The sequence below is a fragment of the Eubalaena glacialis genome, chromosome 4 (genome assembly GCF_028564815.1).
Source record: "Eubalaena glacialis isolate mEubGla1 chromosome 4, mEubGla1.1.hap2.+ XY, whole genome shotgun sequence".
NCBI lineage: Eukaryota > Metazoa > Chordata > Mammalia > Artiodactyla > Balaenidae > Eubalaena > Eubalaena glacialis.
The window spans coordinates 144553801-144579321 of NC_083719.1; the positions used below are offsets into that span (position 1 = coordinate 144553801).

General features: G+C 35.4%; 1 long non-coding RNA gene across 2 annotated transcripts in view; it reads right to left on the bottom strand.

The window, feature by feature from the left end:
* The window catches only part of LOC133090130 (uncharacterized), a 402534-nt gene that overhangs the window by 36060 nt on the left and 340953 nt on the right, over nt 1-25521 (bottom strand). The window contains exon 5 of one of the 2 annotated variants that reach the window (XR_009700782.1): nt 11757-11986. The exons of the other annotated variant lie outside the window; for it this stretch is intronic. This is a non-coding gene — a long non-coding RNA (uncharacterized LOC133090130). Of the gene's footprint in view, nt 1-11756; nt 11987-25521 lie in introns of those variants that run through there. 2 annotated transcript variants of the gene reach the window in all.

A 25521-nucleotide genomic window follows, 5' to 3' on the forward strand; every position in this document is an offset into this window, starting at 1 on the left:
CATCTCCGGCAGGTCTTTTCTTGGCTTACTCTTTTCTCCATTTAGGTCTTTTTTCAAAGGGTACTTTTCTGACAATTTTAACGTAAAATAGTCCCCAATCTCTCATTTTTACCCCATCTCATATTGTATTCACTACATCCTTTACCACTGCTTTATATTTATACTTACTTGTCTGTTTACTGCCTGCATCTTCCATTAAAATGTAGAATCATGAGAACTGAGACCTTGTCTGTCTGGCTCATTTATGCATCTTCAGTGCCTTTGGAATACTTGGAAGATAGTAGGCATTTAATGAGATGTTTTTCAAGGAATAAATGAAGAAATAGGTATAAAGTTTGCTCTGTCACTTATGAGATGAGGAATCTTGGGCAAGTTACTTAATCATTCTAAATGGCACTTCTAAAATGTCAATATTATTTCCTTATTTGCAGGCTCAGGCTTAGGGATAATGTTTATAATGTGCCTACGATGGTGCCTGGCACACAGAAAGTGCTTTGTAAGTGCTATATACTATTATATACCATCCACTGAGAAGAAGAAACAAGATGCAACTTGCCATCAAGAAAACCACAAATATAAAGATACAAAATATCAAATGAGAATTCTGGACTCTGATTATTAAAAAATGAAAGATTTTTAGAGAGAACCCCCTTGAACTACTTTAAATAGAAGAGGGACTCCACTAGGAGATTACAGTGATATCTCATGGAGCACAAGACTGGAAATAGGGAACGCAAGGAATCCTCCTTCTCCCTCTCTCATTGCTGCTTCCCTCTGCAATTAATTTAATGACTTCTTCATTTCAACTAGCTTTCTGTTTTTTAGTTAATAGAGCAGCCCCAGGCTACTGAATTTATATGTTACATATTCAGCCAATCAAAAAGAGGTCAATCTTATTTTTTCAGTCCCAATTCCAAATTTTCATGGAAAGGATTGATTTGACTGCTTTGATTTATATACCTACCATTCAACAAATTGGTTGTGGTTAGAGAGGAAGGGTCATATTGTACAAATATAGCAGCTCCCTCTGACCCATGTGGGTGGAGAGAGCAATTACCTGCTCCCCAAAAGGAAGCAGACCTCAATAAGTTAAGGGGGCTGAGAGGATCATGGATAGGCATCCACTCTCACCATATTCTTTTGAATGTTAATAGTGTCCTTTAAGCATCAACTCACAGAAGAACCACAATCAAAGGCATAGTACAATGAAAAGACCACTACCCTGAAAGTTAAAAGACTTGGTTTCCAGTATCTAGTTAACCAGCTGGAAAAATTCAGAGAAGTCACTGTACAGTAAAAGGGTTAAATTAAACAGTATTACTTTTTATTGCTTTAAACGTTTATAATTCAATCCTTTCAATGATGGGCTAAATTCCAGGATATGTTGATGGCTATAAATAATACTTATTTTTCTCCAAAGTTAAAGGCAGATAGATATTGGGACTGACTTTCCTATCATGAAACTCTTATTTTACCTGACATACTGAATGGCTCCAAAAGGGCAAGGCACTGAGAAGGATATATTTTTCTTCCCTCATTTGACCTAACATTCCTCTGGAGGGGTCACTCCCATGGTGACAGCTTCTGGGAAATTTGACAGTACCATCACCAATTAAAGTGCCTCTTTTTCTTGACAGTCAGTACCTATTTTATTCTAGATGTGCAATTTGGCCTCTTTCTGTCATAAACCTTCTCTCCTGGATGGCAGTTTGAGGAAACAGACACCGCTACTTGATTTCTCTCATACCATGGGAAGTTTCAGCCCACTGAAATCTCATCCACATGGCACTAATTCGTTTTCCCTTTACAGCCCTCAAATTCAAAAGGCACTATCCACAGGTCCACAAAGCAAAAGACCAAGTAGATAATAGTTTGCAAATGATATAGACAGCAAAGCCATTAAGGTAAAAAGAATAAAATACTGTGTCAACAACTGTATTACAGTAATGTAGGCCAGATTCATACATGAAAAAGAATGGTTAGAGAAGCTAAGGCTTCTTTTTTCTGAGTAACCACCAGAACCAGGTATTAAGCTAAGATGTTTAAATAGGTTATCTCATTTAATCCTGTCATAAAATCTCCATTCTTAAAATGAGGAAAAGAAGGCTTGAAGAAGAGTTTCCCAAATTACACAGAAAAAAAAAAGTATTTTTTAGTGCAAGTTTCACAAACTCAAATGTTCATAGGAGCCAAGCAGGTAAGACAAATGATTAGGTGTGGCACTTGCATATTAAACAAGAAAAATTTTCTTTGCCTCTACAATTAAGAGTACAGCAACTTTCAAGTATACAATACAGTATTATTGACTATAATTTTAAATGTTCTCATCACAAAAAAAGAAAGGGTAATTATGTGACACAATGGAGGTGTTAGCTAATGCTATGGTGTTAAGCCTTCTGTAGGATATGTGTATCAAATCAACACATACATCTTAAACTTAGACAGTGTTATATATCAATTATATCTCAATACATCTGAAGGGAAAAAAAGAAAACACTGTCTCCTTTTCCTTGAAAATCCCCACCCTCTAGATCCATCCTTCATTTTTTTTAAATGATTTCATTTTTTTTAAAATTAATTAATTTATTTATTTATGGCTGTGTTGGGTCTTCGTTTCTGTGCGAGGGCTTTCTCTAGTTGCGGCAAGTGGGGGCCACTCTTCATCGCGGTGCGCGGGCCTCTCACTATCGCGGCCTCTCTTGTTGCGGAGCACAGGCTCCAGACGCGCAGGCTCAGTAGTTGTGGCGCACGGGCTTAAATGCTCCGCGGCATGTGGGATCTTCCCAGACCAAGGCTCAAACCCGTGTCCCCTGCATTGGCAGGCAGATTCTCAACCACTGCGCCACCAGGGAAGCCCCCATCCTTCATTTTTGAAGGTACATTTTCTCTATTATAAGAAAGGCAACAATGGGAAAGAAATGGTCACTGCTTATTGTCCCAGCTTTGCAGTCAGGACAACAATATAGAAGGACAGAAACTATGGCAAACTGTAGAGGTCATGTCTTGACTAAATGGAGGAGACAGAGTAACTCTCTAGTTGATAGTTCCCCTAGGATATAGACACATTTTTCAAGGGAAGATGCAAGTCTGGATTTTTACATGAAGTCCTCCAATTTTTAAATGCTGGCTCAAACAATTTAAAAATATAATACATAAGCCAAATAAAATACACCTGTGGATAAGTAAAAAAAAAAAATGAAGATTCTCAATAGTGCACACCTGGGTTTCAAACCTAACTATGCCACATAACAACTATGGCCTTAGCTTCTCTAATCCTCAGTTTTCTCATTTGTAAAATGGAGATTAAAAACAGTACCTGTAGGGGCTTCCCTGGTGGCACAGTCGTTGAGAATCTGCCTGCCAATGCGGGGCACACGGGATCGAGCCCTGGTCTGGGAAGATCCCACGTGCCACGGAGCAACTGGGCCCGTGAGCCACAATTACTGAGCCTGCACGTCTGGAGCCTGTGCTCCGCAACAAGAGAGGCTGCGATAGTGAGAGGCCCGCGCATCGCGATGAAGAGTGGCCCCTGCTCGCCGCAACTAGAGAAAGCCCTCGCACAGAAACGAAGACCCAACACAGCCATAAATAAATAAATAAACCCAAAAGTTAAAAAAAAAAAAAAGTACCTGTAAAAGAATCATTGAGAGGATTACATGAGATAAAAAAAAGCACTCAGTACACAGTAAATGGTCAATAAATGTTAGCTAATGTTTATGCTAAGTAAATGAGTCAGGATTTAAACTAAAGTTTACCTTCCTCCAAAGCTCATGTTTTTCACATTATATCACCGTTCATTTAACCAGCTGAGGATCCTTCACAGTGATTTAAGCACCTCTCCTAATTTTGTTCCATCCTGTAGTTGCTTTCCCCCCATATACCTGTGATTAATCCCCTGAACTTACTTTAGCTAGCACACTTAGAAAGCTAAACATTGGCTTTGGTCACCAATAAAAGAAATACCTAAAACGTTTAGGCTCAACTGTATCACAAAAGTTGTGTGTGCATGTGAATGTGTGTATGTATGTGTGTGTGTGTCCCATATCTCACTCTGCATGGCAAGATGTTTACATATTCCTAAAACCAGCCTATTTTGTGATCTCAAGATGGCTGCTAATACATGGGATACATGCTTCCTTATCCACATGTAGCAGGAAAAGAGAACATCTTTACTCCTGAATTCTCAGCAAACCCTGAATTTCACTTCTATTAGAACTAAGGCGACATGAGAATGGGATGGCAACCCCAGAACCAAAGCATACAATCAATGAAATGAACTGATCTGACTGGCTTAGTCTACCTAGGTTTTTGGCTTCACCACTAGATGCCCACAAGAGAAATTGGCAACTGTTTTAAAAAGGGATTGAGGAGAGGGTTATCACAGAAGATATCAACAAATGTCCACTAAACTGGTTTTGAAATTTTGTTTGTTTGGAGAATTGAAGGGTAAGTTTTATTACCAGGGGGTGTTGAGATAGTCATGGACTGCACCAGTTATGCTCAGTGATAATTTTACATTAAATAATGCCACACTTTAACACAAAACAAAGTGATACTTAGTATCACAAACTCTCACAGCTTAAAAACTAGAAGAAATCTTAGAGATCAGCTAATGCAACATATATATTTGATAGATAAATAAAAATGTTTCCTGAATAGTATAAATGTCATGCTTAACATCAAACTTAAAAGTTAATCGTAACTAGAATCCATATTTCTCTACTCATATTTATGTTTTCTTTGAGCAGCTTAGAAAAAAGATACAAAACAAAGCTCAATCCTTACAGAGAAAATTTAGATTGATAAAACATAAAGCAATTTTTAAACCAGACTTACATTCTCTAAGTACTTCTAAGAGAAGACAACTGATGGATCCCTGTTTGAGGGAAGAAATAGATAATAGTCTCTACATCTGCCTGGACACATGCTATGGTCCCACATAGCCATTCATCTGGCTTGATATATTTTCAAGTTCTCCAGCCTATAGTATATGAAAAGAGAAAGGAGAAGAAAAAATGGAGAAAGGGGATGAGAAGGAAAGAGAAGGGATGGGAAAGAAATAGCTTAATTACTAGAACTTGTATTTTGTCAAAGGCAAATCTTTTTCTAGGTTTTCAGATTTTTTAAAAAAAAATTTTATATTGTTCTCGGATTTTGTCTCTGCCATCATCAATAGCAGAATATTGCCAGAAGTGGTAAGCAAAGCAGTACTAATATAATGCCAATACCATACAATACCATACCATACCATGCCATATCATACCATACCATACAATGCAATGCAATACTATATATATATATACACATACATATACAAATATATACATATATATGCTTCACTTGATAGGGAAACCAAATCCATTATAAAATCTACATCTTTACAAGTTTTTTGTTTGTTTAGGGATAACAACAGTAGTATGATAAACCTGTGTTCTATACTCCTAACTTGAAAGTTAAAACATTGTGTTTTTATGGCTTTCAAAGATATTCCATAATTGAACCCTCTAAAAGTTAAAGAATCTGTGCACATCCAAAGCAAGAAGAAAAATGAGCAAAGATGTCATAATGATTTTTCCCAAAACATACATTTCTCAATCTCACTATTCTTCCTGGTATTTTTCTCACATAAAAAGTATGATTTATAGCCTAGACTTTTAATGGAACAACGATTCTAATGTTAAGATTAACTATAGTCTGGATGGAATTGCTGTGTCAAACAACAGAACACAGGTTGAAAAAAGCCAATTTGGGGTTTAAATTAAAAATTAAAGATTGAAAAAAAATTTTTTTTTATTTCTCTGGAAACAATAGCCTTCTTGGACTACGTGATTATCATTGTGTCCCTAATTCACTGGTAAATAAAGATATACAGAGTATATATGTGGCTGCACAGCAAATAATCTTTGAACTACTTTTACCATTAGTTCGACCAGTTTGTTGGATGTTATTCATCAATGTTTCACTTCAGGGAAAAAATACTTCGAGTAGTGTGAAAATTATTTCTTTAACAGATAGCACCAGATTTCTTTCTGTGGAGGGAACCAACTTTGTGTAGGAAATGCAATGATACAAAAGTGAGTTCGGGAAAAGTGAAAGTGGTGATGGGTTGGCAAAAGCAAGCACAACAGAAGAAGTATTTAAAATTCCGCACTGGAGAAAAAGAGATAAAGTATCCTCTTTTGCTTGCCTTTAATTACCTATTGTATACACAGAGAATCAAAAGTGCGGAAGGTGTGAGAACAAAGAAGAGAGAAGGAGGCACAAAGAGGATGAGGAAACACAACCAGGGAGCCTGGAGCTCAACTTCTGGAAATAGCTACAGGACTTCTAAAAACAGGCATGTCTTACCGTGAATTTTAAGTTATATGTGTTTCTTCAGGGTAAAACTCTCCATCTACTCAAAAATTCAGGAAAACCTGGACACAAACTCCTTAAATAAATGGTTTGGTGAAAAGTGAGGGGAAAGGCTAAATTCTCTGCTTCTTGGTTCATGTGGTGTGAAACAGAGACAGAGGCAGAATGGACAGACCATCCCCAAACTGACCTTATTCATCAGAAGATGATGACTTTATTCATCACTCATCTCAAGGACCTTAAATAGTATCTGGCATGTAGTAGGTGCTTAATAAATATTTGTTGGTTGAAGGAATGAATGCATGAATTAATTAATTAATTAACGGAGAATTTGAAAGGCAGCAGTGATTTTTGGGAACCATGCAAATCCTGGAGAGGTGGTCATACTGTTATATATGAAATAAAGTTTCAAGTAATCTTATCAAAATCTTACAGGTCAATAAAAGCCTGGTTAATATCTAGTTTACATCTAGGTTAACATCTAAGACTTTTAAAAACCATTGTTTCAAGAATAAATATGACCAAAAGGTTTTTGTTTTTTCTTTTTAATCTTAAAGTATCTACTTTTGCTTGCCTTTAATTACCTATTGTACAGAGACTCAAAAGGTTTTTAAAGTCACTACTAAAAATAAATGTCCAGAGCATAATTTACAACTACTGGAAGAAAAGCATCCTGAAATACAGCTTTATAGACACTCTAGTTAAACCAAAAACTCCATCAGGCTGATTTCAAAGTATTGAAGTGTTAAGCCTAACAAATTACCTTAAAACTTAGTGGCTTAAAAGAGCAAAAAATAAGCATCACCTCCCAGTTTCTATGGATTGAAATGTAAGAACTACTTAGCCCAGTGATCCTGGCTTGGAGTGTCACAGGAGGTTGCAGCCATGATGTTGGCCACGGCTCAGTTTTCTGAAGGTTTGAATAGGGCTGGAGGATTTCCTCCCAAGGTGGTTCATTCAAGTAGCTGGCAAGTCAGTACTGTTTCTTGGCAGAAGGACTCAGTTCCTCATTACAAGGATCTCTCCTTAGGGCTGCTTGAGTGTCCTCACAAGACAGCCAACTTCCACCAAAGCAAGTGATTCAAAAGAAAGACAGAAGCTTCAGTATCTTTTACAACCACCCTTGAAAATGACACACCATGACTTCCACCACATTTGATTCATTAAGGAAAGTCACCAAGTACAGCCCATAGTCAAGAGGAGGGAAATTAGGCTCCACCTTTTATAGACAGGCGTGTCAAAGGTTTGGGGGACACATTTTAAAACCACCACAATTACTGTGAGTCAAAATTTTTAAGTATTCTGTTAAAAAGCTATATTTTACATATATGTTGTACTTCAGTAATACAATGCAATTTAACAATTTAATGACTTTTTTTTTTTTTTGGCTCCGTTGGGTCTTTGTTGCTGTGCGCGGGCTTTCTCTAGTTGCGGTGAGCGGGGGCTACTCTTCGTTGCAGTGTGAGGGCTTCTCATTGCAGGGGCTTCTCTTGTTGCGGGGCATGGGTTCTGGGTACACAGGCTTCAGTAGTTGTAGCACATGGGCTTCAGAGCTCAGGCTCAGTAGTTGTGGCGCACAGGCTTAGTTGCTCTGCGGCATGTGGGATCTTCCCGGACCAGGGCTCGAACCCGTGTCCCCTGCATTGGCAGGCGAATTCTTAACCACTGTGCCACCAGGGAAGTCCCTTCACTGACTATTATTTTAACAATTAGAAATGCATTATTTAACAAATTAGAAGTAAAGTAGTCCATGAAGAATATTCCTTTACTGTGTCACACTGTTGAAGAATGTTGTTAAAATTGGATCTTAAATACAACTTCTTTAATGCCAAATCAGCAAGGTCTGCCAGGTTGATGAATTTTTATCCCATTTTTCCATCTTTACTCATTATTCCTAAAATTTTATTTAATTAAAACTTGGCCATCTCCAAATGAAACTGAAAATAGTTTTTAAAGACAGACGTCAGTGCTTTGCATTCTAACAAAGAACAACGTGTGTATAGTTTCATGCATGCATTCCCAGAAAATATGTAGGTATTTATAGGCACTGTAGTGTATCAGAATGAAATTGATAATTCATTAAAATCACTTTAAAGAGCTGCCCTTGGCCATTGGGTTTGAAGATGAACTTCTAGCTCACGACATTTCCTTTTGAAGGAATCGCTTTAAGAACACAAGTTATATTAACCTTAATGTACACCACAACAAGAAATAAAAAATGTCATAGTAAAAACATTCAGTTGAAGAATTGCTACCCTTAGGCAACACAGAGAATGTTACCACCAGGCTTTGTAAAACAATAAGTATTTGATATCTTTCAGGGACCACTACTAAAGTGTTTTTATGAATGAGGATATTAGATCTTAAGATTCCTATATTTGTGCTTTTGATTAATCACTTATTAATTTAAATAACAAAAAATCATGGAGATTGTTGACATACAAGAAAGAAAATTAGCATTAAATATTAGAGATCTTTCCTAAATAATGCATTGTTTGAATAACCAGACTTGCTTTAATTAATATTTTCCATTGCATGTTTATTCATAACAGACAGGGGAATAATTCATGTACAGACTATTGAACCAATTTTCTGCAAATGTTAGAGAAACAGTGGACACCTAAGTTGACCAGAAATGGAAAAACATGACTGCTAGCTGACAATGATCATATTTAACTCTGAAATTATGGGTCAAAATTGTAATGTTTACCTCCCTACTTCACTTAAAAACTTGTTGTGCTATTTTCCCACGTGTAATCCCCTCAAGGAACTTCTAATGTCATTGAGGAAATTAGACCAGTATACATAGAAGGATCCCAAAATCCCGTTTAAGGCAGTATATGAAGAAGTACTGGGTTTTAATGATTATGGTATCAGAGGTCACACAATTCCAACATTGAATGCACCTCTAATATATATATTAGTGTCCCTTTAGCTGAGACCCTATGAATAACATGATTCCTGTTAGAAATGGAAGTTATCCACAGATTTTTCAAAGGTTCTAAGGGCAATATAATTAGTAACAATAAAAGATATATAACCCATCAATAGTATAACATTTAACTGTTCATATACAAATTTTAATATTAACTAGTATCTCTTCCTCAAAGCAAGTCATACATAAGACTTACATTCCAAAAGAAGGACTCCATACGTACCTAGACCAAGCCAGAAACAAAAAATGAAAGTTTAATCTAGTGTTGTATTTGCAAGTTTTAATAACTGGAATCTTGAAGAAAGTAAATAATTCTGGGTTAACGTAAGTTTTCAGCATATTTTCCATTCATCACTGGGTAGAGTATAGTCAAATTTGATCTTTTGCACTGTAATTGACAGGCATTTTTAACTATATATTTAAGGTAACCACAGAAAATAATATCATCCAACACTGATCCATCATAATAATTCATGATTAGTATTTTCTCAAAAAAAGACATTGAGTTATATGCTCTTATAACCATATTAAATGCTTATTCATACTAATACAAAAAGAAAAACATAGTCACCTACTCGCACAATGATTTCTAAGTTTATAATAGCTAATGATCTTCCTAATACTAAGAAACCTACAAAACTCTAGAGTGACTCAGATGCTCCACTGCAGACTAAACATTCTCTAATAAAAACCAGAGCTGGGCAGTAGTTAAAAAAGCAAAAACAACTTTTACTCAGGACTATCGCAATAAGGTAAAAGTGACTCAGTACCAAACCTGGATTAATTGCAAATACAGGGCAAGTGGGAATATACAGCCAAGGAGTGGAAGGGGAGGGAGGGTAGTGGATGTAAAATTACTACGGGGAACATCAGGGATAAGGAGAATTTCACCTAAACTGACCTAACAGGGTTCTTTGCTGAAGATAGGCCAGGGTAATCAGGCATCATCTGGGGGATGATGAAGGATGAAGAACCTGATCAGATATAGAGGGTGATCAGATATTGAGGATGGGGGACTCTTGCTAAACTGACTTGGCAGGGTTCTTGCTAAAACTGGATTTTACAAGGAAGTATACAGGTGAGTCCAGGAGAAGGTTCAGGAGCCTAACTAAAGTTTGGTCAATCAAGCAAAGAATCTGTCAACATAAACATAGATGATTTTAGGATACATACTGTAGTGATGTACAATCACTGCATGATGATTTTCATAGCTAACATCTAGTTTCAAAAAGTTCTAAGTGTGAACACACTTATCAGTAGAGTTTAAAAGAAAAAACTACAGTCATCCTTCAGTATCCATGGGGGATTGGTTCCAGGATCCCCCGCAGATACCAAAATTGGATGGTGCTCGAGTCCCGCATATAAAATGGCATAGCATTTTCATACATAACCTACGCACATCTCCCATATACTTTAAATCATCTCTAAATTACTTATAATACCTATTGCAATGTAAATGCTATGTAAATAGTTGTAAATAAAATGTAAATGCTATGTAAATAGCTGCAGGCAGGGTGCAAACTCAAGTTTCGCTTTTGGAACTTTCTGGAATTTTTTAAAAATACATTTTTAATCCACAGTTGGTTGAATCCACAGATACAGAACCTGCAGATACAGAGGGCCAACTGTATTTTTTTTAATAATTGTGAGCACATGGAAGGTCATTCTAAACATACTTTCAAAGTTCAAAACTGTAAAGAAAGAGGCTGATAGATTTGAAAACATAAACATTTCAGAAATTTGAATAATAAAATGCCATTATCAATGTTTACAAAAGACACACTGGCCTCAGCACTAGTCCACTGATCCAATAAGAAGCCTCCACCTTAGAATTTCTTATATTCACTGTTGCCCCTACTAGGAACTCTGTTGCTCAGGTCTCCAGATGTCCTTATTTCTCTCACTTCCTTCAAATTTCTACTCAACTGTCAGTTTCTCAGTGGGGCCTTTCATGACCACTTTATATAAAATAAATGACACACCTCCCCAAAAGAAGCAGGTATTCTTATTCCCCCTTACCCTACTTTATTTTGTTCAGAGCATTAGTCCGCATCTGACATACTTTGTATTTAGTTGTTTGTTTATTTTCTGTCTCCATTCCCAAGCCAAATAAAAGCATGATCCATGAGGTTAAGGACTTTATTTTGCCACTGCCATATCCCCAGTAACTAGAATGGTTGCTGCTCTATAGTCTGTGCTCAATAGGTTTTCATTAAATGAATTCATAAAAGAAAAAAAGGATTTTAAAATATTGCTACATGCTGCCAGATTACCTTCCCAAAATGTTGCAGCAATCACCACTATTCTGCAATATGTAAGAATGACTGTAACTGCTTCCCCATACTTTCACCAACACTAGACATTATCAATCTATTATGTATTTATTTATTATCAAAAGGATAGGTGTAGCTTTTATCAAATGAATAGTCAAATCTAATTTATAGCCAGGAGTATATATTTTTGTTGATATATTCCTATGTAACACACTATACAGAATGCAAACAGAAACAATGCAGATAAAGTTTCAGAGTTAATATCCTCAATAGTTCATGCTCGTGCCTTTTAGCTCTAAGAATTAAAATGCAAATAAAATACATCTTCAGGGGAACCTGTGTAAGGCAGTAATCCCTCCATTTCAAGAAAGCATCTTTCAGCCAGCACCATCCTTCTGTGAAATAAGCGGTTTCTCTGGCAGGTCTGAAAGAAAGAATGAGAAAAATGAGAGGATCACTCATTATAACTGCCCTCCTGGAATCCTTTCAAGATATGCTTCCATGACGTAAAGAGAATTCAGAGGCTAAGAGGCACTCTACTAAGATTTACGGGAGGCTTTGGAATAGATCCACATGAAAGATAAATACAAATGTGCAAAAGAAAGCCGGATGTGGCAGTGGTAAAGACATTCCTCATGTGACATGGAAGACCCCAAGGAACAGTGATTCTGGGGATGCAAACTCAGCCTGTTGAATAGCTCTTGAGAATGACAGTTGTAAAAGAACATCAAGCAATTGGAAGACCTATGGGGAAATTGGCTTAGAATCGGAAACTAGATGTTCTGCATGATAAAGTTTCTAAGGCACAGGTTATCTTTAAAATGTGTCAGTGTTCAAAGATCACTGCCATACCCAATGTAGACATTACAAAGATGGGCCATTCTTTGGATACTTCTGAGTTAATACAAATAATAGCGTAAACCAAAATTAAAACAACATTCTGCCATTCTTTTCTTTTTAAGTTATTCTTTCCTCTCATATTTAATAGGATTTTAAAAAGTAAAATAGCTGTCTTTCCAAATTGCAAACTATAGATGTTCTATATAAATGCCAAGTAGTCAGGCTTACTTCTAATATTAGCCAAATTCCCCATTTGAGAGACAGAACTTAAGCTGTCATTAAAGCAAAAAAAAAAAAAAATTTAATTAAATACTGCCAGATTACAGAAGACTTGGATCATTTCAATGATGTTGCCAACAGATGGCAAATTCAGGGCAATGGAAGATAATGCCAAAATAATTACTTCTCATGCCAGGATCCAAGCTAAGAGTGTGCTCGCTGAGAAACAATGATTCTGCTCACTGCTGAGGAAAAAGACATACACACACAAATATTAGGAGAAAAATAATCAAATCTATAGAAATTAAGGCTGAGAACTAAGGTTAAAAATATTCTAGTAGAAGGAAAGGAAAAGGGGAAGGAATATTTTAAGTATGCCAATTAAGAATAAAATTATATTAAAATTATTCAATGGTAATAATGCTGACCTTTTTAAAGCAGTATATGTATAGTCCATGTCCTTTTACAAGTATGTTCTCATTCAACCCACAGGAACGCTATGAGCTTGATTTTATTATTATCCACATTTTACAGATAAGGAAACTGAGAGATAAAGAAGTTAAATAACCTTCCCAAGGTCACAACTTGTAAGTGGTAGAGCCAAGATTCATTGCTAGACATTCTGATTCCAGAGACCCTACCCTTGGACATCACACCACTATGTATCAGGTTAAATGTTCAATGTAAACACCCAAAAGGCAGTTTAACTTTCTGTTTGAAGGCAACCCAACTCTGTAAGCCTGGTTCACTATGACAGCATTGCTCTGCTCGCATAAAACTCAAAGGTTCATTGATTCAAACATTTAATTAGCACTACGTATAACACAAACATCACATCAGGCACTAGAGAGATGACAATTTATTTCCAGCTCAGAAACAGCTTATAGCCCAGCAGGAAATAATACAGATATGTAAACAAAAATAATCATAATGTGATACAGGAAGTGCCATCCTATGAGGTACATTTAAAATATAAAAAGTTACAGACTTACCAAAATACTATTGCATTTTTATCTCAGGCAGGGAGGGGGAAATGAGAAGAAAGAAAAGGATAAGAAAGAAATAACGGCTGAAAACTTCCCAAACCTGGGGAGAGATTTGTATATTCAAGTTCATGGAGCATATAGGTCATGCTAAAACTTCAATTCAAAATAATCTTCTCCAAGACACAGTATAAGAAAACTGCCTAAAATCAAAGTCAAAAAGAGAGTTGAAAAATCAAATTTCTTTCATACAAGGAAACCTCCATAACGTTATTAGCAGATTTCTCAGCAGAGACATTACAGACCAAGAAAGAGTGGGAAGATATATTCAAAGTGGTGAGAGAAAAAAAAACTGCCATCCCAAGAATACCCAGCGAAGTTATCCTTCAGAAATGAAGATGAGATAAAGAATTTCCTAAGACCTATCTTACAAGAAACACTGAAAGCAATTCTTGAGGATGAAATGAAAGGATACCAACTAGTAACAAGAAAACTTATGAAAATAAATAACACACTAGTGAAGGCAATATATAGTCAAATTCAGAATATGCTAATACTGTAATATGGTGGTATATTAACCACTTAAAGCTAATATAAAGGTTTAAGAACAAAAGTAATAAAAATAGCTATAGTTACAATAACTTATTAATGGATACACAATATAAAAAGATGTAAAGTGTAACATCAAAAATATAAAATGTGGAGGGGGAAATGAAACAGTAGAGTTTTCATATGCAATTGAAGTTTAGCTGTTATCAGCTTAAAACAGACTATTATTACTATAAGATATTTGAGGTAAGCCTCAGGGTAACCACAAAGCAAAAACCTCTAGTAAATACATGCAAGATAGAGAAAGAAATCAAAATGTACTGCCATGGAAAATAATTAATTTACAAAGGAAGACAGCAAGAGAGGAACAAAGGAATAAAGGAATTACAAAACAGCAAGAAAACAATTAATGAGATGGCAACAGTAAGTACTTACCTATCAATAATTACTTTAAATGTAAATGGATTAAATACTTCAATCAGAAGGCACAGTGGCTGAATGGAGACAAAATAAGACCCAACCATATGCTGCCCACAAGAGACTTACTTCAGCTTCAAGGACACACATAAGCTCAAAGTGAAGGGATGGAAAATGTTATCCCACACAAATGGATACCAAAAGAGAGTAGGGGTAGCTATACTTATAGCAGACAAAACTAATAGACTTCAAGTAAAAAATGGTAACAAGAGACAATGAAGGTCATTATATAATGATAAGGGGTCAATTCATTAAGATAATATAACAATTATAAGTATATATGCATCCAACATCAGAGCACTTAAATATATTAAGCAAATATTAACAGATCTGAAGGAGTAATAGACAATAATATAATAATAATAGTAGGTTACTTCAATATCCCACTTCAAAAATGGATAGATTAATCCAGACAGAAAATCAATAAGGAAATATTAAATTTGAACTATACTTTAGACAAAACAGGCCCAACAAATATATACAGACATTCCATCCAACAGCAGCAGAATACAGTTTTCTCAAACACACATGGCATATTATCCAGGATAGGTCACATGTTGGGTAACAAAACAAATATCAAAAAATTTAAAAAGATTAAAATTATACCAAATATATTTTCTGACCACAATGGAATAAAACTAGAAATCAATAACAGGGGGAAAATGGGAAAATTTATTAAAATGTGGAAATTAAACAAGATGCCACTGAACAACCAATGGGTTCGACCAAAGGGAAATCAAAAAATACCTTGAAATGGACAAAAATGAAAAAATAGACTAAAACTTATGGGATGCAGCAAAAGCAGTGCTAAGAGGGACGTTTATAGCAATAAATGCCTACATTAAGAAAAAAGAAAGATCTCAAACAACCTAACTTTACACCTGAAGAAACCAGATAAAGAAGAATAAACTAAGCTCAAAGGTAGAAGAAGGGAGGACATAAAAAAAGATCAGAACAAAAATAAATGAAATAGAGAATGAAAAACACAGAAATGATCAATGAAACTAAGAGCTGATTCTTTGAAAAAATAAACAAATTTGACAAACCTTTAGCTAGTCTCACCAAGAAAAAAATGAGTACTCAAACAAATAAAATTATAAATGAAAAAGGTAACAGTACAACTGATAAAACACAAAGGATCATAAGAGACTACTATGAATGATTATATGCCAACAAATTGGACAACCTAGAAGGAATTAATTAAATTTTTAGTAACAAACAACCTACTAACCCTGAACCATGAAGAAATAGAAAATCTGACAGATCAGTAACCAGTAAAGAGATTGAAGCAGTAATCAAAAACCTCCCAACAAGGAATATCCCAGGACCAGATGGTTTCCCAGATAAGTTCTACCAAACATTTAAATAAGAATGAATGCCAATCCTTCTCAAACTCTTCCAAAAAATTGAAGAGGAGGCAACATTTCCAATCTCAGTTTCTTAGGCTAGCATTACTTTATACCAAAGACAGATATGGATACTACAAGAAAAGAAAACTACAGGCCAATATCCCTAATGAATATAGATGCAAAAATTCTCAAAAAAATACTAGGTAACCAAATTCAACATCACATTAAAAGAATTTTAGGACTTCCATGCTGGCACATTGGTTAAGAATCTGCCTGCCAATGCAGGGGACACAGGTTCGAGCCCTGGCCCGGAAAGATCCCACATGCTGCAGAGCAACTAAGCCCATGCACCACAACTACTGAGCCTGCGCTCTAGAGCCCACAAGCCACAACTACTGAGCCCACGTGCCACAACTACCGAAGCCCATGCACCTAGAGCCCATGTTCCACAACAAGAGAAGCCACCTCAAAGAGAAGCCCATACACTGCAACAAAGAGTAGCCCCCGCTCTCCGCAACTAGAGAAAAGCCCACGTGCAGCAACGAAGACCCAATGCAGCCAAAAATAAATAAATAAATAAATTTATTAAAATAAAATAAATAAAAGAATTTTACACCATGATCAAGTGGGATTTATTCCTGAGATGAAAGGGTGCCTCAACATACAAAAATCAATAAATGTGATACACCACATTAATAAAATGAAAGATTAACATCATATGACGATCTCAATAGATGCGGAGAAAGCATCTGACAAAATTCAACATCATTTCATGATAAAAATTCTCAGGTATAGAAGGAATGTACCTCAACATAATAAAGGTCATTATATGATAAGCCCACAGCTAACATCATACTCAACAGGGAAAGGTTGAAAGCTTTTCCTCTAATATCAGGAGCAAGACAAGGATGCCTACTTTCACTACTCCTATTCAACATAGTACAGAAAGTCCTAGCCAGAGCAATTAGGCAAGAAAAAGAGTAAAAGGCAAAAGGCATCCAAATTGGAGAGGAAGAAATAAATTGTCTTAGTTTGCTAACGACATGATCTTGTATACAGAAAATGCTAAAGAAACTACCAAAAAAAACTGTTAGACCTGATAAACAAATTCAGTAAAGTTTCAGGATAGAAAATCAACATACAAAAATCAATTGCATTTGTATACACTAGCAATCAACTATCTGAAAAAAGATAAAGAAAACAATCCCATTTACAACAAAATCAAAAACAATGAAAAATACTTAGAAATAAATTTAACCAAGGAAGTGAAAGATCTATACACTGAAAACTATAATACATTCATGAAGAAATTAAAGAAGCCACAAATAAATAGAGAGAGATCCTGTTTTCATAGGTCAGAACTAATGTTGTTAAAATGTCCATACTACCCAAAGCAATCTACAGATTCAGTGCAATCCTTAACAAGTTTCCAATAGTATTTTTCATAGATATGGCAAAAACTACTCTAAAATTGTATGTAACCACAAAAGACCCTGTACAGCCAAAGCAATCGTGAGAAAAAACAAAGCTAGAGGCACGATACTTCCTGATTTCAAACTATATTATAAAGCTATAGTAATCAAAACAGTATGATACTGGCATAAAAATAGACACATAGACCAATGGAATAGAATCAAGGGTGCAGATTTAAACCCTTGCACGTGTGCTCATATAATTTTTGACAAGGGAGGCAAGAATACTCGATGGGGAAAGAATAGTCTCTTCGATAAATGATGTTGGAAAAAAATGGATAGTCACATGCAAGAGAATGAAACTGGACCCCTATATTATACCATTCACAAAAATGCAATGCATTAAAGACTTAAATGTAAGGTCTGAACTGGTAAAATTCCTGGTAGAAAATATAGCGAAATGCTCCTTGCCATAGGTCTTGGCAATGATATTTTTGGATGTGAAACTAAGAGCACAAGCAACAAAAGCAAAATCACCAAGTGGGATTATATCAAATTAAACAGCTTCTGCACAGCAAAAGAAACAATGAACAAAATGAAAAGGTAACCTATGGAATGGAGCACATGTATGCCAACCATATATTTGATAAGGGGTTAATATCCAAAATATATAAGGAACTCATACAACTCAATAGCAAAAAAAAAAAATCTGATTTTAAAATGGGCAGAGGACTTGAATAGACATATTTGCAAAGAAGATATACAAATAGCCAACAGGTACATGAAATAGTTGCTCAACATCATTAATCAACAGGGAAGTGCGAAACAAAACCACAATGAGATACTACCTCACACCTGATAAAATGACCATTATCAAAAAAGGCAAGAAATAGCAACTGTTGGCAAGGATGTAGAGAAAAAGGAGCCCTTGTGCACTGTTGGTGGGAATGTAAATTGGTGCAGCCACTATGGAAGACAGTATGGGGGTTCTTGAAAAAATTAAAAATAGAACTACCATATGATCCAGAAATTCCACTCCTGGGTATTTAACTGAAGAAAACAAAAGCACTAATTCAAAAAAATATATGCACCCTCATGTTTAGTGCAGCATTTTTTACAATAGCCAAGATATGAAAATAACCTAAGTGTCTATCAATGAATGAATGGATAAAGATGACATGATTATTATATATATACATATGTATATACATATACATATATATGTATATATGTATATATATGTATGTATATGTATACATATATGTATATGTATATACATGTGTATGTATATGTGTATGTGTATATGTATATGTATATGTATACATATATGTATATGTATATACATGTATATGTATATATGTATATGTGTATATGTATACATATATGTATATGTATGTATATGTATATGAATATATATGTATGTATATGTGTGTATGTATGTGTATGTATGTATATGTATATGTATATATGTATGTATATATATGTATGTATGTATATATACACATACACACACACACATACACACACACACACACACAATGGAATGCTATTCAGCCAGGAAAAAAAAATGAAATCTACCATTTGCAACAACATGGATGGAACTTAAGGGCATTGCGCTAAGTTAAATAAGTCAGATAGAGAAAGACAAATACCATGTGATCTTATTTAATATGTGAAATTTTAAAAAACAACAGACGAACAAACAAAAACTAGTTCATAGATACTTGCCAGAAGTGGGGGGTAGGAGATAGGTAAATGGGCAAAGGGGGTCAAAAGATATAAATTACCAGTTATAAAATAAATGTCATGGAGATGTAATGTACAGCATGAGGATTATAGTTAATAATACTGCGTTGCATATTTGAAAGTTGCTGAGAGTAGATCTTAAAAGTCTTGATCAAAAGAAAAACAATTGTAACTATGTACGGTGATGGTGATGGATGTTAACTAGACTTACTGTGGTGATCATTCTGCCATATATACAAGTATCAAATCATTATGCTTTATATCTGCAACTAATATAATGTTATACGTCAATTATAATTATAATACCTCAATTTTTTAAAAAGTATTCAAATATAAAATGCAGGTTATGGCAAAAGAAGAGGCAAAAAATATTTTTTACATAAGCAGTATTCTAGTTGATAACGTTTTTTTCCATAGGGGCTTAGATTAACAGTTCTAAACAGCTATATATGTATATTGGAATTGAACAATGAAGTAAATGGATGGTGGATGGTGGGAGCAGGTTTTTCACTATTTGAGAGGAAATTATAGACAAGCAAGGGGACAAGACTAGAATGATCCTTGTGGTAATGGATTAGAATGGGAGACATCAGTATAAACTCATGTTTAGCTTAATATAAATATAGATGGAAATGTATAGAAATACAGATATGTGTATATGCACAGGTTTGTATACTTACATATACTTCCTTGTTCTGTCAGCTGTGAGGCCTAAGAGAAACAACATGCCAGTAGCAGCTAACACACCTAAAGCCCAAAATTTGATTTCTAATACCATGCTCAATAAAAGAAACCAAAGCTACCTGGAGAAATGTCTGATTCTAGGACTTAGGAAGTAATTATTCAAGATGAGCATGGAATATCTTGTACAGAATAATTTTAAAAATAAGCCAAAATTGGTAAGGGTATGTCAAAATGGTACAGAAACCAACCGCAAGAGCTCCCAAAGGCCAAAGCTGGAACAATTTGAGCAACAAATAATAAAATTGTATTAGATTATAACCCAAAGTATAAAATAAATACTCATAAATCCATACTAATCTAAATAACTGATTGAATAAATAAACAGATGAGGGAAAATACAGAAATCTCAATCTGACCTGGAGAATATTCTGCAAAATGCTGAACAGTACTCCTCAAACTATCAAGGTCATCAAATACAAGGGAAGCCTAAGAAGCTGTCACAAACAAGAGGAGCCTAAGGAAACACGACATGTAAATGTAATGTGGTATCCTGGATGGGATCCTGGAACAGAAAAAAGACATTAGATGACAAAAACTAAAGAAATCTGAGTAAAATCTGGACTTTAGTTGGTAAGAATGTATCAATGCTGGTCCATCAGTTGGGTTAAATGTATCATACTAATGTATATATTAATAATAGGGGAAACCAAGTATGAGGTATTATAGGAACTCTCTGTACTATCTTCACAACTTTTGTGTAAGTCTAAAACTACTATAAAATGTAAAAGTTTATTAAATATAAATATCTATCATAAGAAATAAAAAGAATTTAAAGAATGTAAAAATCAAATTGAATATTTTTACATTTATGAGTTTCTAAAAAGAAAAACAGCATCCTATGAATATGTACCTCCAAGTATTACGTGGTTAAGTACCTTAAAAACTTATACACGGGAAAGATGGACATTTTTCTCAATATGTAAGAATATTACAAGAATAGAGCAACTTTTTAGCAAATTCCAAGAAGTAGGACTCCTGAAAAAAATAAAGGACTCAAGTAAAGAGTTACAGGACAAACCTGAAGTGGATAGAATTGGTATTATTAAAGAATAAGACTGTCTCCCTGAATGACTCTCTCTCGATTCCTAGGAAGGCTTGTTCTTCTTTTTCTAACCAAAACTTTCAAAAAGATGGGCTTGAAGTGAACTGCCAAAGACTGAATGGACAGTGGTCAATTGTCAAATCAATTGAACAAAAGAGGATCATAGACTCTCAGAGCTGGCAAAATCACCAGGGTCAAACCTTTATTTCTTACATGAGGAGGCTGAGATGCAGAGAGATGAGGTGCCTTGTCCTACAAAATATGTGCAGCTGGTGATTCAGGATGCTACAGCCGAATTCCCTCTATCTCCAGGGCCATGCTTCTCCCAGTGTATAACACCAGTGACAGTGAATGACTGCTACCTGTTACTTCTTATAGCCACTGCTTCCTCAGTACACTCATTCTCTCCCCTCTCTTGGGATAGACAAAGGTTTTTCTATCACAATCCACTTACTCACTGAGCATATACAGAGATTCAAATAGTTCTCTATGCAGTACCCCATGCATCCTCTACCCAGGATAAGAATTGACACAATTGATAACAGTAAACTTCTAGTCCATTCCTAAAAGACAAGAAACAGTACTAATATAAAGCAGCTATGCCCTAAGGTGACAAGTTAATACTGGAACTGGAGTGAACAGCCTCCTACCATAATAAACCCAGAAACTTCATTAAAGTAATGTTTGCTTATTAAACTGGAACCAATTAAAAGTAATCAACAAAAAAAGTGATCTATTTCTTCTACTATATTGATTTAATTTGGATGAGAATAAGCTATACCTCGAATTAATCACTTCAGTGGGAGTTGGTTAAAACAGTAAGGTTTTCCAGCCTATCAATTTTTAAACTAAAATGGAGAAAAACACAAAAGCAGTTCAGTTTAAATAAAAGTACTTTGAAGCTCTGAACTTCAAAATAATCAGATATTGAGCAGACATAGCTATTTTTCCAACTTAGATCCTAATTAGTTTTCTTCGGTCTGAGGCTGATATGCATCCAATAAACTTGCAAATTTAGCAATTATCTGTAAAAATCTTTTCCTTTAAATAACTTGAGAGTTGTCTCCTGGGACTAAACATATAAGCAACAGATAGAGAAATGTTTAAAAATGACAAATTTGCCTGACTAAAATATATTTAGAAACGTGAAAAATCTGTGCTTAAATAAGTTACCTCAAAATCGCATCACGTGACCATGCATTTCAAACTTATTAAACTTTTAAAATCTCAAAGGTGTAAGGAAAATGTCAGCAGTTCCTGGCAAGCAAGAGTAAACTTTATACTATGATAATGCTTCACAGACTGCAAAGTCTGAATTTCAGAGCAGAAAGAAATCTCAGCAACCACCTAAACGAAATTCTGTGTTTCACATTTGTTCATTATACTTACAGTCTGAGTTAACTCCCAGAAGGGACAAGGGTAGCTGGGATTAAAACCCCAGGGTACTGCCTGCTCACTCAGGGCTTGCCACCTCTTCCCATCATAACGTGCAGCCCTCTCAGTTTCCTCTCTTCAGAGCTGGGTGGCTGCCAGGCTTATACAACAAAGAAACCTGCACTCCCTCATCCTCATCTGTTTTCGTGGTTCCTCTTCACCCTAAAAGTCAAGACTATTTACTTTGGGATCTTTATTTCCTCATAGAGCACAAGACCTGACTGTTTGCTTTCTAGCTTAAAGCAATAGGTCTAAAATATAATACAACCTTTATTTTTTTCCTTCTAAAATAGGGTGACAGTAAGTAAAATATATCTTTCGGATCCAGGATGAGCAAAAGAGAAGTTATTAAAGTATATGTTAATTAAAGAATAATCATACTAAGTGGAGCTCCGCTCAGCGACCCAACATAGTTGGTTTTGTGGCAAAGAAACAGGCTCTGGAGTCAGACTTCCAGAGACCTTAAATCCTGCTTCTCTCACTGATTAACTGTGTGACTTTAAGCTCGATGCTCTTCTTACCACATCCTCATCAGTTTTATAGCTCAAAAAAAAAAAGGAAAGAAAATATCAATATACATATATTTATATATCTGAAATTATAAAAATATGTAATTATATATAAAATTATATATATAAGTCCCTGGATTACTGCCTCAATGCCTCTTTTTAAAATATCAAATAACACATTATTTCATTACTTTTTATCTTTCAGGGGTTATCTCTGCTATAGTAAATATGTGTCAGTCAGCCTATTATGTAATCCAGGGGCTACTTACACAAGTTCCTTAAAATTTCCAAGTCTCAGGTTTCCTCATGTATAATCCTTAAAGAATTAAAGGAGACAACAACTATTCTGCTATGCGTTAAATGTAGAGATTTAGCAGACTTTTCACCCTCTTCTAGGCTTCTCCCTTTATAACAGAGGCTAGAATCTTAGGAACTATATTTCTCAGACTCCTTTGCCAATGTGATTCTAGATATAGTTTAGTTTCTACAATTCGGGTGAGTTTTGGAAGACAGAGACAGCTACAGTACACTCCTCTTCCTTTGGTAGTGGCAGGTAATCATGTGACCTCTGGCAGACATAATGCTTCACAGTGGCCTCTGGATATTTCCCACCCCCATCCCTGCCCACACCTCAGCATTACCTGTCTTCATGCTACAAGTTGTCTGTCTTTTCCTAACATGGCAAAAGCAGCAACCTCTTGATCCTGTAAAAATCTAGAGCCAACAGAAAGTCAGTGACTTTTCCTGACCTTCACTCTTCAAGCCCATCCAATAATTTTGTAATCAACCAATCACCTGTATTAAATTCCTCTCTTCACAAAATACTTAGAATAATGTCTGTTTTCCTGACTGACCTGACTGATAAACCTATAAAGTATTCATCACAGTGCAGTGCCTAGCACACAGTAGGCACTCAATAAAGATAACTTGTAATGGTAATAGTAGTAATAGCCACAGCAAGAGGAGGAGTAGAGGCAGTAAACTAAATACCCACATTTTCAAACAAAACAAGGATAAAGTACCACGCAAATGAGGGGAAGTTCTGGATTACGGAAATCATAAGAGAAATGCTACCTTAGTTTTCAGAATTAGATGCAATAATTCAATTCAGGTGTCATGCTATTTTGTTGAACAATACATGGATTTGCAAGTATTGTTTGTGTGTTTTATATCCATGTGATTTGGAGGAATGATCTCTAGACAAGAAACCAGGAAATCCGGATTCAAATCTCACTCAGCCAATTTTTAAACTGTGATCTTGTAGAAGTCAGCTTTTGGTGCTTCAGTTTTCAAATCTGCAAAACTAAGTAGTCGAACCAAATGCTCAGTGAGGGCCTATTCAGCTGTTTAATGTTCTGCTTTTATAACTAAGTATGTGAAGGGCTTTAAGGTCCTTGAAGACTATTACCCAAAGTCATTTAAATATTCCCCTGAAATCAAATGTATGTGGTTAATTTTCCGAAGAAAGAAAGCTTTGCATATCAAAAGGTATTTTTCATTTTAATATAGCCTAGCTCCTGTCCCAATTATCACCAAATTTTTATTAATAAAGTAATGCTGTCTCACTTCAACCAATTTACCATCGAGAGAAGGGAGACAGACCTGAAAATTATCCATTCATTCCAGCTCCATCTCAGAGAGCAATTATACACTCGTCTTTTCAATCATCAAATCCAAACAAACAAGTAGCTCCTAGTAAAAAAAAAAAAAAAAGGAAAAAGTAGAGGAGAGATGAGAGAGATGCAGAGAAAGAGAGAGAGAGAGACAAAGAGACAGAGAGTCAGAAACAGAGATGAAAAGACAAGAGAGAATATGGAAACATTTTGAAAAGTACAAAGCACTCAATAAATGTGAATATAGGCAGCTTCAACCACCCACTGGAGAATTAGTTAACCAATCAATGAATTGTACTTCTTTATGTTGCTTGAAAGTTTAAATTACCTAAGGCAGTCCAGCAGACAGTGGTGAGAGCACGAGCTTTGAGTCTAGGCAGACACAACTGAATGCCAGATTCAGTAATCACCAGCTGTTTAACTGTAAACAATTTGACCTCCATGTGCCTCCGTTTCTCATTAGTAACATGAGAATAACAGTAATATCATAGGATTGTTGTGTGGATTAACTGACAAAATACATGTCTACACATGCACTTATCAAGGTATTTAGTATAGGGTAAATGCTCCATACCTGCTAGTTATTGGTAGAAATTGCCCCTCCCGCCTGAGTTGTTTCACTTCATGAACTATCCTTAGCTAACCCATTGGTGCCTTTTGCAGCAACATCATTATTCTAAGCCCAGCTCTGTAGGGCTAAATTGATTTCAGCGTACCCCATTTGGGACATGTGAAGATATGCTGAAAGGAAAAACCAGAACAAATTAGAAAGTAAATTAAACTTACTAAGTTGAAGCTGAAGTTGAATTATAAAGGAAAAGTATGATCTTTTTAAGTGATTAGGAATACTCTATTCAGTCACAACTCAATCTTTTAATCTGCTTTTATTTTCAGCAGATGCTTACCCATTCAGTCCTAATTAAATTATAAAAATGACTGTGCACCTGAAAAGACCAACACGTGTGCTGGCACTTCCACATGAGCATGACTGATCAGATAACCTTCAGTGACAGAGGATTTTGCAAAATCTAAAGGAAAGAGG